At 33.6% G+C, this 15,980-nt stretch overlaps 1 long non-coding RNA gene across 4 annotated transcripts; it reads left to right on the top strand.

Annotated features, from left to right (window-relative positions):
* Nucleotides 1–309: 309 nt before the first annotated feature.
* LOC143875862 (uncharacterized) lies at nt 310–14,771 on the top strand. 4 transcript variants are annotated; one of them, XR_013250215.1, is made up of 3 exons: nt 310–731; nt 1,288–1,405; nt 14,540–14,771. It is a non-coding gene; the product is annotated as an uncharacterized LOC143875862 (long non-coding RNA). The 4 variants fall into 4 exon arrangements; XR_013250217.1 differs by lacking the exon at nt 14,540–14,771 and adding an exon at nt 9,326–9,575; XR_013250216.1 differs by lacking the exon at nt 14,540–14,771 and adding an exon at nt 2,790–3,198.
* The last annotated feature ends 1,209 nt before the right edge of the window (nt 14,772–15,980 follow it).

Genomic DNA, 15,980 nt, shown 5'->3' with positions numbered 1-15,980 from the left:
AATTTATCATTTTACCCCGCTTAAGCATCTGGGTATCGTCGATTCTCTGGTGAGCTGGCACTTGCGTAAAAGGCAAGTTTCTGTCACGCGGAGTATTACAGACCATTCATCGATCGCCTATCAGACATTCAACGGACACAATTCATTTCAAATTGGAATTCAACAGTTCTTACTACGACTCTTAGTTGTCGTTTTAGAAATTTTACCGTTTCCGTTCTGAACACGTTGTTGCTGAGCTGGCACTTAGGTTGACGTGGTAAAAAGGAAAGTGTAACGGGACTGCTTCTTCGTGTCCTCTCTCTCAACAAACCTTAAGAGCCTCGCCAACATCTAGCTCTGAGAAGAAAATCTACTCCTCTCTCTCTCTCTCTCTCTCTCTGCATCAATGGTGTTCCTCAAAACCCTAGCTCGGCGTTTCTTTTACCCCCACAAAAATCCCACGTCAAACCCTAACCCGATCATCCATTTCCCGCTCCATCAAAACCCTAACCCAACAAAACCACCGATCACCCATTTCCCGCTCCCTCAAAACCCTAATCCAACAAAACCCCGATCACCCATTTTCCCCTCCCTCAAAACCCTAGCCCAACAAAACCCCACGCCAAACACTTTCTTCATAAAAGTTTGCCTCATCATTCTCGAAGATTTGGAACTGAAGGATCTCTGCTAACTATTGTCGGTAACTCGGTTTTAGACTGGAATATTTGAAGATCTGCTTCTCAAACTCGAAGGTAATCTCCTCTGCTTTACTCGTATGCTTCTCGTTTTCTTGATACCCTTTTACTAATGCAAAAAAATGCTTTGTTTAATATCATTGTCATTAGAATTGGCCTTTTCGAGACTGTAATTTCTCAGATTTGCTTTTCTTCTTCTAAGATCTCGCTTCTCTTATTGACTTCTACAAACACACAACCTCATCTCTTCTAGTAACAGATTCCAGCATTATTTTCTAAATCTGCTCCTGAAAAATCTACTATTCGAATTTTCTCGCCCTAAAGGAGCTCGATCTGATTTTATATTACTGTTTTGGCGCCCTTCCCTCAACCTTTCCTTATGAAGAGAAAAAAAGAGAAGAAATGAAAAAAAAAACCCACCCCCTTTTTCCGGATTGAATTTAATTCTATTAGGATTCGCTTGCCTTTTGGGTTCTGTTCGAATTTCGTTTCTCTTTAATAGCTTTATCCCACTCAATAAGGATTTTTTTAATATAATTTATCTTTTCGAATCTGCACCTTTTCTATATACAAGTCCATTGTATTTACATGAATTCATTTATTTGGTTTCTAGCCCTCCAGCTGCCAAAACCCTACCCTGAGTCGAACACAGAAACGGAGACGAAAGTGCAGAAGATTGCTTCTTCTCAGTTCTCGAATGCTCTAGCTAGAGGAAGAAACTTTCAGTTCTGGTATATATCTCTCGTTTATCTCTTTTCCCTCTGTTTGATTCCGTTTATTATTTGAAACTCTGATTGTTTATTATTATTATTATGACTGTAATCCATTTATAAATCTTATTTGGAGCTTTGATTTTCATTCTGATTGAGTTATGCATGTAATCCATTAATAGAGTCATGTGTTTGATTACCAGGGTGTAGGAATCGTTGAAAACCCACATGGGTTCTTGTAAAAACCCGTTTGCATTGGTCAGGGATTTGCAATACTTAGTATAAAATAGGGTTTTGACCTCTCTCTCTCTTCTTATTTTTCCTCTGAAAACTGGAAAGAGAATGTACGATTGTGGAATACCTGATAAGATCACTTTTTTTTCATATACCCGGAAATGGGTGTTTTCATGGTTCTCAAAAAACCATAGTTTTGTGTTGAACAGAGTGTTACTGTTTTAATTGTATTTACTGGTTTTGAGAACGATGGCACCATGGGACACTTACACCTCTAGTTGAATATTGATGAGATGAATGAGACTGTAGGTTTTCTGTTTTTGTTTGGATTTCTTCTTTAAATATGTTTATTCTTTATTTATTCGCATTTTCTTAAAAAATATTTTAACCCACGTATGAGTTTCTTTGTTTTCCCCCAATGAATTTCTATGTTTATTCTTTATTGATGCTTGCCGGGCACTTAAGATAAAGAGACTCGGAAAGAGTCCTGTCTTGCAATTCTTTTGATTCTCTTGGCGATTTCGGATAGCTCAAGGTAAGTGATTGTTGTTGTAAATTGTTCTTGGATTCAGTTCAATTCCCTGAAGTTGTATATGAATTAGGTACTATTAGTTTTATATTTTATGATTTGATTTTGAGTCCAACTCTCGCTGAGATGGACGACTCTGGATTTTCTGTTTTTGTTTGGATTTCTTCTTTGAATACGCTTATTCTGTACTTATTTACTTATATTCTCATTTTCTTAAAAAGAGTTTGACCCACATATGAATTTCTTTGTTTTCCCCCCAATTATCCAAAGCTTGGGGGTGTGCATGAAGGTTTCACATCTCTGTCCCCCAATCCTTCCTTCAACCACTCTTCTTCGTCCAAGCAAGAAACACCCCCAATCTTATAACCTGTAGGCCATTTTCAGCTTTCATTTGGATCCTTCTTCTTTGAATCTGTTTAATGTTTTCTTATTTTCTTCACAGAGAAATTCATTCTAGTGAATGAAATTTTTTTGGTCCATATTTGTCTTCAATTTTCCCTATTCTTATCAGCTTATCTTCTTAGAGGCTACTATATAAAACTATTCTCTTAGCCTACTTATAGTTGGGGATGTACCAATACCTGGAGTGTACCATTACCGTAATGTTGAACGTCTGATTTTCTTTTCTTTTTCCTGTTGAAGGCAGGATTTTACAAGAGCATGGAGTGTTTTTTGGGTTGCCTGCATTTGGCTTCTAGGACTATATTCTGATGTTCCTGTGATCGGACTTGGCTTGCACCGATGTGGCTACCATTGAACTATCCCAACCTCATTCTGATGGGGAAGAGGTTATAATAGGCTCTGATGGAGATAGTTTCACCTTTTGATTGGATGCTTTTCTGTGTTTATTCATGCCTCTTTTTTTCCTGTTGGGGTTTTACTAGAGCATGGAGTGCCTTTTGGATTGCTTTCCATTTCTGATTTTGCAACATCTCAAGCTTCTGCGCTCCCAAGCTCTAAGAAAAACCCTTTCTTGAATCATCATCATAAGGAACACATTTTTTATTGATAATCGATCTCATACTTTTTTATTAGGTTTTTTCTATTTTGTCACCTTTACTTGCTCTGTTTTTTTTGAATGGTAATCAGAACCTTGACTTGCTTTGCTCTCTTTATAATGAATATTTTATATTTTTCTTTCGTTTCATCAATGGGAGTGGAAGTTCTATCATTTTTTCACTTTGCTCTTTTTTGGTGCCGATGAAAATGAGTAGATTTTTCATTTGGGCTTTTTTGTGCCAAAATCCGCTCTGTAGTGTAACAGTACTTGGGTGTGAGAGCATACATGGCCTTGAGCGTGGGGGTCTTATTTGTAGACGAGGAGTCCTAGGTAGTTTAAGATACTTCCATATGTGGGAGTCTCTCCTTATTGATCAACTTTCCTATGGAATCGGTTTCCCTATTTAACTTGATAAGTACCGAGTTTCCTCATGGGAACCGGTTTCTATCTTGAACCACCAAGCTTTTTAGGAGAGGAGCCGTTCTAGGTTCGGCCTTTCCCCTAAGGCACCTTCTTGCCCTCTCTATCTAAAAGGCAAGTTCGGTTGCCAAATTAGGCTAGGCGCCACATGTCTATTGCTTAGTGGATGGACAAATTTCACCTCTAACAGACTTGTTCATCCGATTTTCTTTCTATTTTTTGGTGTTACTCTCCTTTTAATACTTAAATTGCTCGCATTTTTGCGTCACCAACTAGATTCTGAACTGATTTTGCAATATATTCTGACTTCCGCACGTTATTTGCATTCCACATAGTCAATGACTGGCTGTTTATTTGGTTGAGGTATCAATTTCTTTTCAATATCTGTTTTATTTGTATTCGATTGCTAACGGTCTCCGTTTTGTTGATCGAATGAGTAATGAGTGTTTTACAATTGGTTTTATTACTAGAGCATGGAGTGTTTCTTGGGTTGTCTTCATTTCGTTGCTGATTTTTCAACATCTCAATCTTATTCTCCCAAGTTCTAAGAAAAACCCTTTCTTCAAGATTCATCATAAGGAACACTTTTTTTTTATCGATAACAGATCTCATACATTTTGTTAGGTTTTTTCTATTTTGTCTCCTTTAGTTGCTCTGTTATACTTTCTTATAACGAATATTTTATCCTTTTCTTTCGTTTCATGAATGGGAGTGGAAGTTCTATAATTTTTTCGCTTTGCTCTATTTTGGTGCTGATGAAAATGAGTATATTTTTCATTTGGGTTTGTTCAAATATTAAATTGATTTCCACACGTTATTTGCATTCCACATAGTCAATGACTGGCTGTTTATTTGGTTGAGGTATCAATTTCTTTTCAATTTTTTTTTATTTGGTTTCCATTGCTAATGGTCTCCGTTTTGCACACGTTATTTGCTAACGGTCTCCGTTTTGGCGATCGGATGTGTAATATGAGAATGACACATGTTCATCAATTGCTTAATTTAATTATTGAATGTCATTTGCATGATTTTCTTGGCCGACCAACTGCATAGTAATCTTTATTTTCTATGTTTTATCATATTCTGCACATGTATAATGTGTCTTCCCTATTACTGATTTGAATATTTGCCCTCTGAATTGCGCAAGTGCAAGGGCTGTGTAGTAAATTCTCAAGATTACCAATAGCAAGATAGGAACTCCTCTGAATTAAAACACTTTATACCATTTATGATTGCAATGATCCAGACAAATTGCCAAACATTTTATAAAATCCTCCATGTATATCTAATAACCCAAGATGCCCTTTAGTAGTTACTAAAAACATCAACCGTGGAAACAGGTGTGCAGAATCTATTTTATCTTATAGTTCTTTACTGATTTGATGCATCAGTTTCCCTTTATGCGAATTTTAATTGTTCATATGTGGGTGTGCGTAGTCTGTCATGCATTTATATGCCATCTGAGATTCTCAGGCAGATATTCCCTATTTCAATTCGATTGACACGTCCTAGTATCATATATTTGTATTGGTTATTGGTATCTATACGTTACTTCGTTATAAGTGGTATCTATACGTTACTTCTTGATATCCTTAGATGGGCATTTTTTTGTGGCTGTGTATATTTGTATGCCACTCTGTTTAGTGGTAATCGAACACACTTGTTTAGGTTATACATGACTTCTTGATATCCTTATATGCATATTTGCTTGTGGCTGTGTATATATGTATGTCAGTCTGTTTAGTGGTAATGGAACATATTTGTTTAGGTGCTTGAATGCTACATGGTGAATAGACTTGCAGAGAAAAAAATACATAACATGAAAGCTAGCAAATACGATAGATACATAGGCTTACTGTTGCAACATTTGCTACCATTTATTGATATTGCAGTTGCCCGATTATACAAATTTTCAGACCTTAATTATTATACTCAACTCAACTCAACTAAGCCTTTGTCCCAAACTAGTTGGGGTCGGCTCAGATCTTAATTATTATAACTTTGAAAAATAATCTTTCCATATTTTTCATAAGTTAATCCAAGATTAAAAATGAATGAACTACCACAATATATTTTTCTAAGGTGAAGTATGGACAGTTGTCACATGCCAACCATTTTAAAATGAGACAGTTGTTCCAAGCAAACAATTTTAAAATGAAAAACTTAGGTCTGGCGAAAGGAAAATCCCTTATAATTTACATTTATAAGATATTTAACAGATTTAGGAAAACTTATATTTATACTATTCTAAATAACCTTTTTATGTCAGAATTCACTCGTCACAACCATCGTAGAAGGCATTTCTTGACCGGCTGTTGCATGAGAGAGCAGCCACTAAAGTAGCTTTTTGAAAACTTAAATTTATACTATTCTAAATAACCTTTTTTAAGTTATTAACACTCAAGTAGTAATTTTACAATCATGTTTGTGCCTTTTCATTTCATTTATATTTTCTTAATTTTTAATTGTTCATTTATTATTTTGTTATTTTTGTTTTTACTTTTTGAAGTTCTTGGTACTCAAATGGCTTTAGTTTTTTCTTGGCCTTTATAACAAATTTTCTATTTTTTTGTTAATTAAATAAATTTATTTCTTTGTTGTGTTAATTTTGTTTAAATATTTTAGATTAAATTTGAATCTTGTGATTGTTTTTGGATTTTGTAAAAATTTTGTGGTATTTGTAAATTTTTTCAGTTATTTTTAATCTAACATTTATTCTTTCATTTCAACTTTTTTGAGTTGATTTTTTTTACTAATGTTTCTCCTGTTTTGATGATTGGAGGATTTTTATCAATTTTATGTTTTTATTCTTTGTATGTTTTTGTTATTTTTAGGATTATTTATAACTTGGGTCTTGTTACAAACCTATGATTTAATTCTCATTTAGAATTTTTTTTATCTAAAATGCTATTAAATGGCAATGATTAGAAACCTCGTTAAAAATGTTATAATGAAATTATAAAAAATTAAAACTCTCTCAATATAAACACGGACATATAAGATAAAATATTAAATTAAAAAATAACTTCCAAAAAATTTGCAAATGTCACAAAAATAAAAAAATAAAAAAAATCATTAAAATGTAAAAATTCTTTTATAAAAATAAAAATTAAAAAGTGTAAAAATTGCAAAAACACAAAATTCAAACCCTTTAAGAAGGTAAACATGTAAGTGTTTAAAGATCAAGATGCATATAATTATGCGTCTTTGTTTAAATGATTACATTCTTAAAGGGTTTGAATTTTGTGTTTTTACAATTTTTATACTTTTTAATTTTAATTCTTATAAAATAGTTTTTACATTTTAATGAGTTTTTTCATTTTTAAATTTTGTGACATTTGCAACTTTTTTGAAGTAAGTTTTTAATCTAATATTTTATCTTTTATGTCTGTATTTATATTGCGTGTTTTTCTTTTGTTTTTTAACAAAAAATTTCCATTTGTTTTGATGGTAAAAGGTTTCTTTTTTTGCCATTTGTTTTGATTGTTGGAGGAATTTTTTGTAGTTTCATTCCCTTTTTACTTTTATGGTATTTTAAGTTCTTAAGTCTTAACTCACTGGTATTTTATTAGTTTTTACTAAAATTTTCATTTATTTTGTTATTTTAAAAAAAAATTCAGTTCACATACAATGTTAGTTTTTGTTCGTATTTTGCTAGTTTTACTAAATTTATCATATATTTTGTAGATTTTTATTAAATTTTTTAATAATTTATTAGCTTTTACTAAATTGTTGATTTATTTTGTTGGTTTTTTTATAATTTGTTATTTTTTGGTAAATTTTCTAGGTATATTGTTAGTTTTTGCTAGAATTTCTATTCCATTTCAGTTTTTGTTCGTACTTTAATAGTTTTTTTCTAATTTTTACACTCATTTTGTTAGTTTTTACTAATTTTTCCACGTATGTTGTTTCGTTCTTATGATTTTTTTATTTTGTTGATGTACTTTGTTAGTGTTAACTAAAATTTCCATGTACATATATGTTTTTACTTGATTTTTTAATTTTACTAACTTTTCCATGCATGTTTGTTTGAACTAAATTTTCCATTTTTTATTAGAATTTACTAAAATTTTCATTTATTTTTGTTAGTTTTAACTAAATTTTCCATCAATTTTGTTTTTTGTACTAATTTTTTCATATATTTTATTTGGGAAATGATCTTCCATTAATAATTTCCTCGTGAACCATAGAAAATGGAATGTTTTTGACATGCACTCTCCCCTACTATTAATAAGGCACTAAACTGATGACCTTTTTGTTACTAAAATTTTCATGTATGTTGTTAGTTTTTACTAGTTTTTCTGAATTTTGTTAGTTTTTACTAAATTTTTCATGTATTTTGACAATACTTACTGAAGTTTTCTATTTAATTTTATATTGTTAGTTTTACTAAATTTTCTACATATTTTGGTTAGCTTTTACAAAATTTTCCATGTATGTAGTTTTTACAAAATGTTTTTCATGTATTTTGTTATTTTCTATTACATTTTATCTGTATTTTCTTAGTTTTTACTAATTTTTATGTATTTTCTTAGTTTTTACGAAATTTTACACACACACACACACACACACACACATATATATTGTCAGTTTTTGTATTGTATTAGTTTTTAATATGGGATTTGCTAGCATCCATCGTAGAAGGCATTTTGCTAATGCAATTGCATGTCAGAGTAGCCACCAAGGCTCACTTTTCAGCAGATTTTTTCTTAATTCATGAGGTGGCTGCTCTGACATGCAACAGAGCATCCGTGAAATGCCTTCTGCGATGGACGCTAGCCTTCTTGGGCCGGAACCGGGATATCATATCAAAGAGAATTCTTTCACGAAGCGAGTACCAAGGCTCACTTTTCAGGAGATTTTTTCTTAATTCATGAGGTGGCTGCTCTGACATGCAACAGAGCATCCGTGAAATGCCTTCTGCGATGATGCTAGCCTTCTTGGGCTGGAACCGGGATATCATATCAAAGAGAATTCTTTCACGAAGCGAGTACGGGAGGGCAATTCAAGCTGCTTTAAGTCTAAGAGCTACAAGCGAACAAAATTGTTATTTGTAGGGTAGATCAGAAACCAAGTCTTTCCTTGCGAGTACAGGAGGGCAATTCAAGCTGCTTTAAGTCTAAGAGCTACAAGCGAACAAAATTGTTATTTGTAGGGTAGATCAGAAACCAAGTCTTTCCTTGCTTTCTTCCTTCTTTTCTGGATAGTCGTGTAAGCACCTAGGCAGAACTGGAAAATCAGCCAGATTCAGAGCGTGAATACAGGAAGGATGGAGAACCCTATTATATAAGCGGTAACATCACGCTACCAAGATGAAGGCCTAGACGGAACCAATATGAGCAAGCGGACGAGCGACTAGAGGAGACGACCTCATGCCCGTCCTAACTGTCAGAAATCTCTTTTAATTTATTTCCCTGCATTTTGTTTGATTTTACTAATTTTTTCATATATTTTGTTAGTTTTTTACTAAATTTCAATGTATTTTGTTTGATTTTGCTAAATTTTCTATGACCTCTCAGTTTTTACTAAATTTTTTCATGTATTTTCATAGTTTGTACTAAATTTTCCATGTATGCGCTTAGTTTAATCATTGACTGTTCATCAATTGCTTAATTTAATTATTGAATATCATTTGCATGATTTTCTTGGCCGAGCAGTGCATAGTAATCTTTCTTTTGTGTATGTTTTATCATATCCTGCACATGTATAATGTATCTTCACTATTACTGATTTGAATATTTCCCTTCTGAATTGCAAGTGCAAGGGCTGTGTAGTAAATTCTCAAGATTCAAGATAGGAACTCATCTGAATTGCAAGTGCAAGGGCTGCCAAACATTTTATAAAATCCATGTATCTTATAACCCAAGATGCCCTTTAGTAGTTACTAAAACATCAACCGTAGAAACAGGTGTGCAGAATCTGTTTTATCTTTTAGTTCTTTATTGATTTGATCCATCAGTTTCACTTTATGTGAATTTTAATTGTTCATAAATGGATGTGCATAGTCTGCATTTATATGCCATATGAGATTCTCAGGCAATAGCTAGGAACATAAAATAGAACATGACCTTGGATATGATAGAATGGAAGAAAATAATCCAGGTAGACGAACCCAACTAGAGCTAGGATTAGAGTCGGGTAGATTCCTTTCACCTTCTTCATGAAATTTTTCTAAAGGATTCATTTAGCCGACCCCAACTAGTTTGGGGAAAAGGGCTTTGTTGAGTTGAGTTGAGTTGAGTTGAGTTGAGCTGAGATTCTCAGGCAGATATTCCCTATTTCAATTCGATTAACATGACCTAGTATCATATACTTGTATTGGTTATTGTATCTATACGTTACTTCTTCATAAGTGGTATGGATCCTTACGTTACTTCTTGATATCCTTAGATGGGCATTTTTTTGTGGCTGTTCATATTTGTATGCCACTCTTTTTAGTGGTAATCGAACACACTTGTTTAGGTTATACATTACTTCTTGATATCCTTATATGCTTATTTGCTTGTGGTTGTGTGTATATGTATGTCAGTCTATGTATGACGTTTGTTTAGTGGTAATCGAACATATTTGTTTAGATGCTTGAATGCTACATGGTGAATAGACTTCCAGTGAAAAAAAAAATACATAACATGAAAGCTAGCAAATATGATACATAGGCTTACTGTTGCAACATTTGCTACCATTTATTGATACTGCACTTGCCTAAACATACAATTTTTCTAACCTTAATTATTATAACTTTAAAAAATAATCTTTTCATATTTTTCATAAGTTAATCCAAGATTAAAAATGAATTAACTACCACAATATATTTTTCTAAAGTGAAGTATGGACAGTTGTCACAAGCCAACCATTTTAAAATGAGACAATTGTCCCAAGCAAACGATTTTAAAATGAAAAACTTAAGTCTGGAGAAAGGAAAATCCCTTATAATACATTTATAAGATATTTAACAGATATAGGAAAACTTAAATTTATAATATTCTAAATAACCTTTCTATTTCACAATTCACTCGTCACAACCATCGCAGAAGGCATTTCTCGAAGTTTTTATGGTGAATTCTATAGAGATGTTTTTGTTTCCATTTTTTTAAATATTTAAATTCAATTTCTTTATTCTATTTTTTTACCTTTTTTATGTTATTAACACTCAAGTGCTGTACTTGTTTTCTTGGCCTTTTAAATTTTTTTTGAAAATTAAAGCATTTTACAATCTTGTTTAGGCGTTTTTCCTTTCACTTATATGTTCTTAATTTTTAATTGTTCATTTATTATTCTGTTATTTTTGTTTTCGTTTTCTAAGTTCTTGGTACTCAAATGGCTTTGGTTTTTTTTTGGCCTTTTACAACAAATTTTCTATTTTTTGTAATTAAATTAATTTTTTTTCTTTGTTGTGTTAATTTTGTCTAACTTTTTAGATTAAATTTGAATCTTGTGATTGTTTTTGGATTTTTTTTTTAAATTTTATGGTATTTGTAGATTTTTTTAGTTATTTTTAATCTCGTATTTTATTTTTTTATTTCAATTTTTTTGAGTTCATGTTTTTTTTTACTAATTTTTTCTCGTGTTTTGATGATTGAATGATTTTTCTCAATTTTATGTTTTCATTCTTTGTATTTTTTTTTGTTATTTTTAGGATTATTTATTATAACTTGGTCTTGTTAGAAAACTATGATTTAATTTTTCTTTAGAATTTTTTTATCTAAAATGCTTTTAATGGGCAACGATTAAAAAACTCGTTAAAAATGTTAAAATGAATATATAAAAAATAAAGGGAGATGATTTTTTCACCCCCGTAGGATTATACTCCCCCTTTTGATGTGATTTGACATCAAACAGCGTTAAAGTCTGCCACAATTCATGTTAAAAAGGGGGCACATAATTGTACAGGGGGTGAAAAAAATCATCTCCCAAAATTAAAACTCTCAATATAAACGCGGACATAAAAGATAAAATATTTGATTAAAAAATAACTCCAAAAAATTTGCAAATGTCATAAAATTAAAAAAATGAAAAAACTCATTAAAATGTAAAAAATATTTTATTAAAATTAAAATTAAAAATTATAAAAACACAAAATTCAAACCCAACATTTAAAGTATGCGTCTTAAAAGAATTTTGTGTTTTAAATGTTTACATTCTTACTAAGAATTTCGATCCTCAACTAACCGATGAGAAGGGTGGAATATCGCGTAACGACCTATCGACCTTACTCATAACTCATATACTCAATGTGATCCATGTACTAGTTAAAATATTTCATTACTACCTTACAAGCCTTACTAACAATTCAGATCCTCATGTAATTGATGGGCTTGATAAAATATCTAGTAACGAACTCTATGCCTTGCTTGGAACTCAGATTCTTGGGTAATCTATGGGCTGGATGAAATATCCCGTAACTGCCTAATGACCTTGCTCAGAACTTGGATAATTAACCCAATATTCCCCCTCTCTCTCCTTGTCTTTTATCCATATCTTTTCCCCTAATCTCATTCTTAATTTCCCTATCTGAATATTTTCTCTTGTTGCCGAAGAGTCCCTTTTCCAATCGTTGTTGTAACTATTTCTTTAGCATCTCTTTGAACGAAGGTTGGAGAGTTCAGAGGTTAGGTGATTGGTGGATCCACTGTCAGCATACCAAGCGGGGTCGAAGGTAGATGATTGACCGGCATACAGTGCTGCAAATGGGTGTTGCGGTTCAGGCGGAGTGCGCGGAACAACGTTTGTGAAGCGATAGCAGGTTGGGGCTTCATGACCAGGACGACCACATAACTGGCATATAACACGACCCGTTGCAGGTCGTGGAGGGGATCCATCACGATTGTATGATGGACGACCACGACCCCTACCACGAAATTTGTGTTGCTTATTATTGCGCTTGTATTGTGAGGTCGATGGCGATGAGCCCTTATAGGCAAGGTTAGCTTCGGGTGGAGTCGTGTCGGCAAGAGAGAGGGACTGCATTTACAGTCGGACATCATGACTATACAGTAAGCCATGAAGATCATCAATAGGGATAGGATCTGAACGACTGAGAATATTGGTGACAAGGTTCTCATAATCTGGTCCTAGGCCGACGAGAATGCTCATAGGCAAATCAAACTCAAGAATCGGATGGCCAGATGAGGCAAGTTGATCAGCTAGCATCTTAGCATGTTGAAGGTAGTCAGCCATGGACTTTGTTCCTTTCCGCAGATTCGTCAGTTGATGACGAAGGTTCATCACTCGAGTTCTAGACGGAGAAGCAAACATCTTCTCAAGGGCATTCCATACTACACGAGAAGTGTCAAGACCAACGACATGTGCAAGGGGCCCAGTGGAGAGCGAGGAGATGAGGCAGCTCAGAATGAGATGATCGTGTCGGTGCCATACCTGGAAGGAGGGATTCACGATCGGTGGATCCTCGGGTGTCGTACGCGGCAGATACATAGGAGGTGGTACTGCCTCACCCGAGACGGAGCCAAAGAGATCGTGGGCATGGAGCAATGGAAGGAACTGTGATCTCCACAATAGATAATTTGGTCCATCGAGTTTGATGGAAAGAGCATGGTGGACATTGCCAAACGATTGAAGAGAAGAGGAAGACGCGAAGTTACCGTGGAAGACAAATCAGCCATTGAGTGCAGTAGGAGTTTGTAGGAGAAGGTCTGGTTCTTGGAGATGAACTTGACGAGGCAATGCGAGGATCGACGGAGGTCGCAAAGTTTCAGTAAGAAAAAAAAAAAAAAAAACTCAAACCGTAAGCTCTGATACCATGTTAACTCACTGATACTTTGCAAGAAGAAAACTCCTCGATGCCAAACATGAGCATGGGAGATATATATTTATAGGTGTCTGTTGACACAGCTTTTAGGCAATATGCCAAGAAAAGGAAAAATGCTAACTGGTAATATTACAAGGTTGGCAACTATCCTAGTTGGTAATATAACAATACTAATTGATATACACAATATTAGTGACATGCCTAAGGGAGAGATTTTCCATATTGGATTGCCATATGGGGAGTCTCACGTGATGTTGTCTTTCCTTTGTTGGGTATTGCCATCTATAACATGCTATCTTTAACACTATGTATGTAAGTAAAATTTTGCTAGGGACAATCTCAGAAGGCATTTTGCGGACCGGCTGTTGTATGAGAGAGCAGCCACATAGGATGAATTAAATGAATAAGAGAAAAAAGTGGGCTTATGTGGCTGTTCTCTCATGCAACAGCCGGTCTGCGAAATGCCTTTTGGGATGGTCCCTAGCAAATCCCTTTGAAAAATGTTGTTTTACTTGTATGTGTTTGTTTTGTATTGAGTTTGGAGTTGTTATTATTTATGGTTTTTATATTGTTGTTAGTGATTTGCTAGCGTCCATTGGAGAAGGCATTTTTCAGATGGTCTATTGCATGTGACAGCAGCCACCTCATGAATGAAGACAAAATCTGCTGAAAAGTGAGCCTGTGTGGCTGCTGTCACATGCAACAGACCATCTGAGGAATGCCTACTGCGATGGACCCTAGCAAATCCGTAGTTGTTAATATCATTATGTGGGACATATTATTGCATTATTTGGAGGGGTTGAGGTAATTGTTAGAGGGAGACTTCTATATGGATATTGGTTTCTTATGGCATTTTTATTTAGATTCATGAATGTAGATAGTACTTTTATGGGTCTATTTGGATGTTCTTAGTTGTCTCTTAGAATTTTGATGGTTTATACACACATGCACACACTCACACACACGGATTTACATATAATTATTTCTGCTACTATTTGGATTCTTTGGAATGAGGAATATGCATTTGAAATGGTTTTCTTGGTATGTTTGTGAAAATTGTTGTTGGATTATGAGTGTACGGGTGTATGAAGGCTAGAATATGGGTTTTAAGGAATATGTGATTATTTCTTTGAATAGTATTTTGGTATTTAGCATTTGTAGTTATGTATTTTTATTGATATGTGTAATGTGGTGGGAATGATGTAGGTGTTGGATTTTCTGAGGTATTGTACATTTGATGTGAGATTTATGTTTGTGTTGGTTGTGGGTAGTGTATGGTTTTTTTTTTTTTTTTTTTTGAACTGCAATGGTGTATGTTAGTGTGTTGGACATTATTATTGTGGTGATGCAAATGTGTGTGGGTTTGTTGATTGTTGATGCTATAACGTTGGCCTGTAATTGTACTTTGTTTTAATATAATAAAAAATTGTTACAACCTCTTCATTTAGTTTGCGTATCTCTATGTGAGCTTTATCCTTTGATAAAAAATGGATCTCAACTCTCATGGAAATGTCAGTCTTCATAGAAAAATTCTTTAGAATTGGATATCATTATCATGAAGTCATTCTAAATTACCGAAGTTGTCTGTTATTATTTCCACGATCATATTCCAATCTGGAGAATGACATAAAACCTTCTTTCTTCGATCCTAATTATATTCAGACATATATCATTTTGAAATACAAAATTTTTTCCTAGTCAAAAGATATGAGGAATGGATGGCTTAATCTAATTCCCATTGAAGAAATTGTTTGGTGGGGATCAACATTTTTTTAGTATTGAGTCTATTGACAAAACAAATTATTCCGCCCTATCCTAAACTGAACCATCATCCAAGGACCCGCTTCTGTCAAACCAGTTCACCCTTTTTTTTGAATCATAGACTAGTTCACTCTTATTTTCAGAAAATCACTTCATTCAAACCTCTGACATGCCAAAAAGAAGATATTATTATCTTCATTCCAAGGTTCTAAGCTGACATATAGAGGATATAGCCTAACAAGGTGATAGGATCATGGGTCAAAGGATAAATTGATCAAAAGGATTTTACTATTATTCTAATGAAAGGAGGAGGAAGACCAATTGAACAAGAATCAAATAAAGTTTGGGGAGTAAGCCTTCACTAGATTAGTGAAAAGAAAGAAAGTGATGAAGATGCAAGTACAACAATTACATCAGGCTATTATTGGTCATCTCTACCAAGGTAAGATGAAGGATTTTTCAACGAAAACCCTTATCTGGGAATTTCTTATCTCAACGACTCCAAAATGGATCTAAATCTATATTAAAATTTTCGATTTTCTGCACTTCAGATAAAAATATTCCAATCTGTTCCATCCAGGCATTCATTATCAGAAACTTTATCATCCACCCTCAATTCATCATGATAGACTTGAGCAAATATATAAAGAAGATTGAGGTTAATCTCCATTTAAAGCTTAAGAAATATGCTGGGTATTTTTCCCATTTCTCCTAAGTAGATAAAGATAGATGGACCAAATAAAGATATTAAAATGTCTGTATAAGACAAATTGACACTTTAGTTCATCCAAACTTTTAGTATGCCTTGAATATCTAGTATCTTTTCTGGACATTAGACATGTTTAATGGAAACAGGCTTTGATTATATAGAATGGAGTCCATTTTC

Source organism: Tasmannia lanceolata, unplaced genomic scaffold (genome assembly GCF_043159265.1).
Source record: "Tasmannia lanceolata isolate RefF3 unplaced genomic scaffold, GAP_Taslan_0.1 ptg000004l, whole genome shotgun sequence".
Taxonomy (NCBI): domain Eukaryota; kingdom Viridiplantae; phylum Streptophyta; class Magnoliopsida; order Canellales; family Winteraceae; genus Tasmannia; species Tasmannia lanceolata.
The sequence above is the reverse complement of the archived record's forward strand: the minus strand, read 5'-3'. Positions and strand labels throughout refer to the sequence as shown.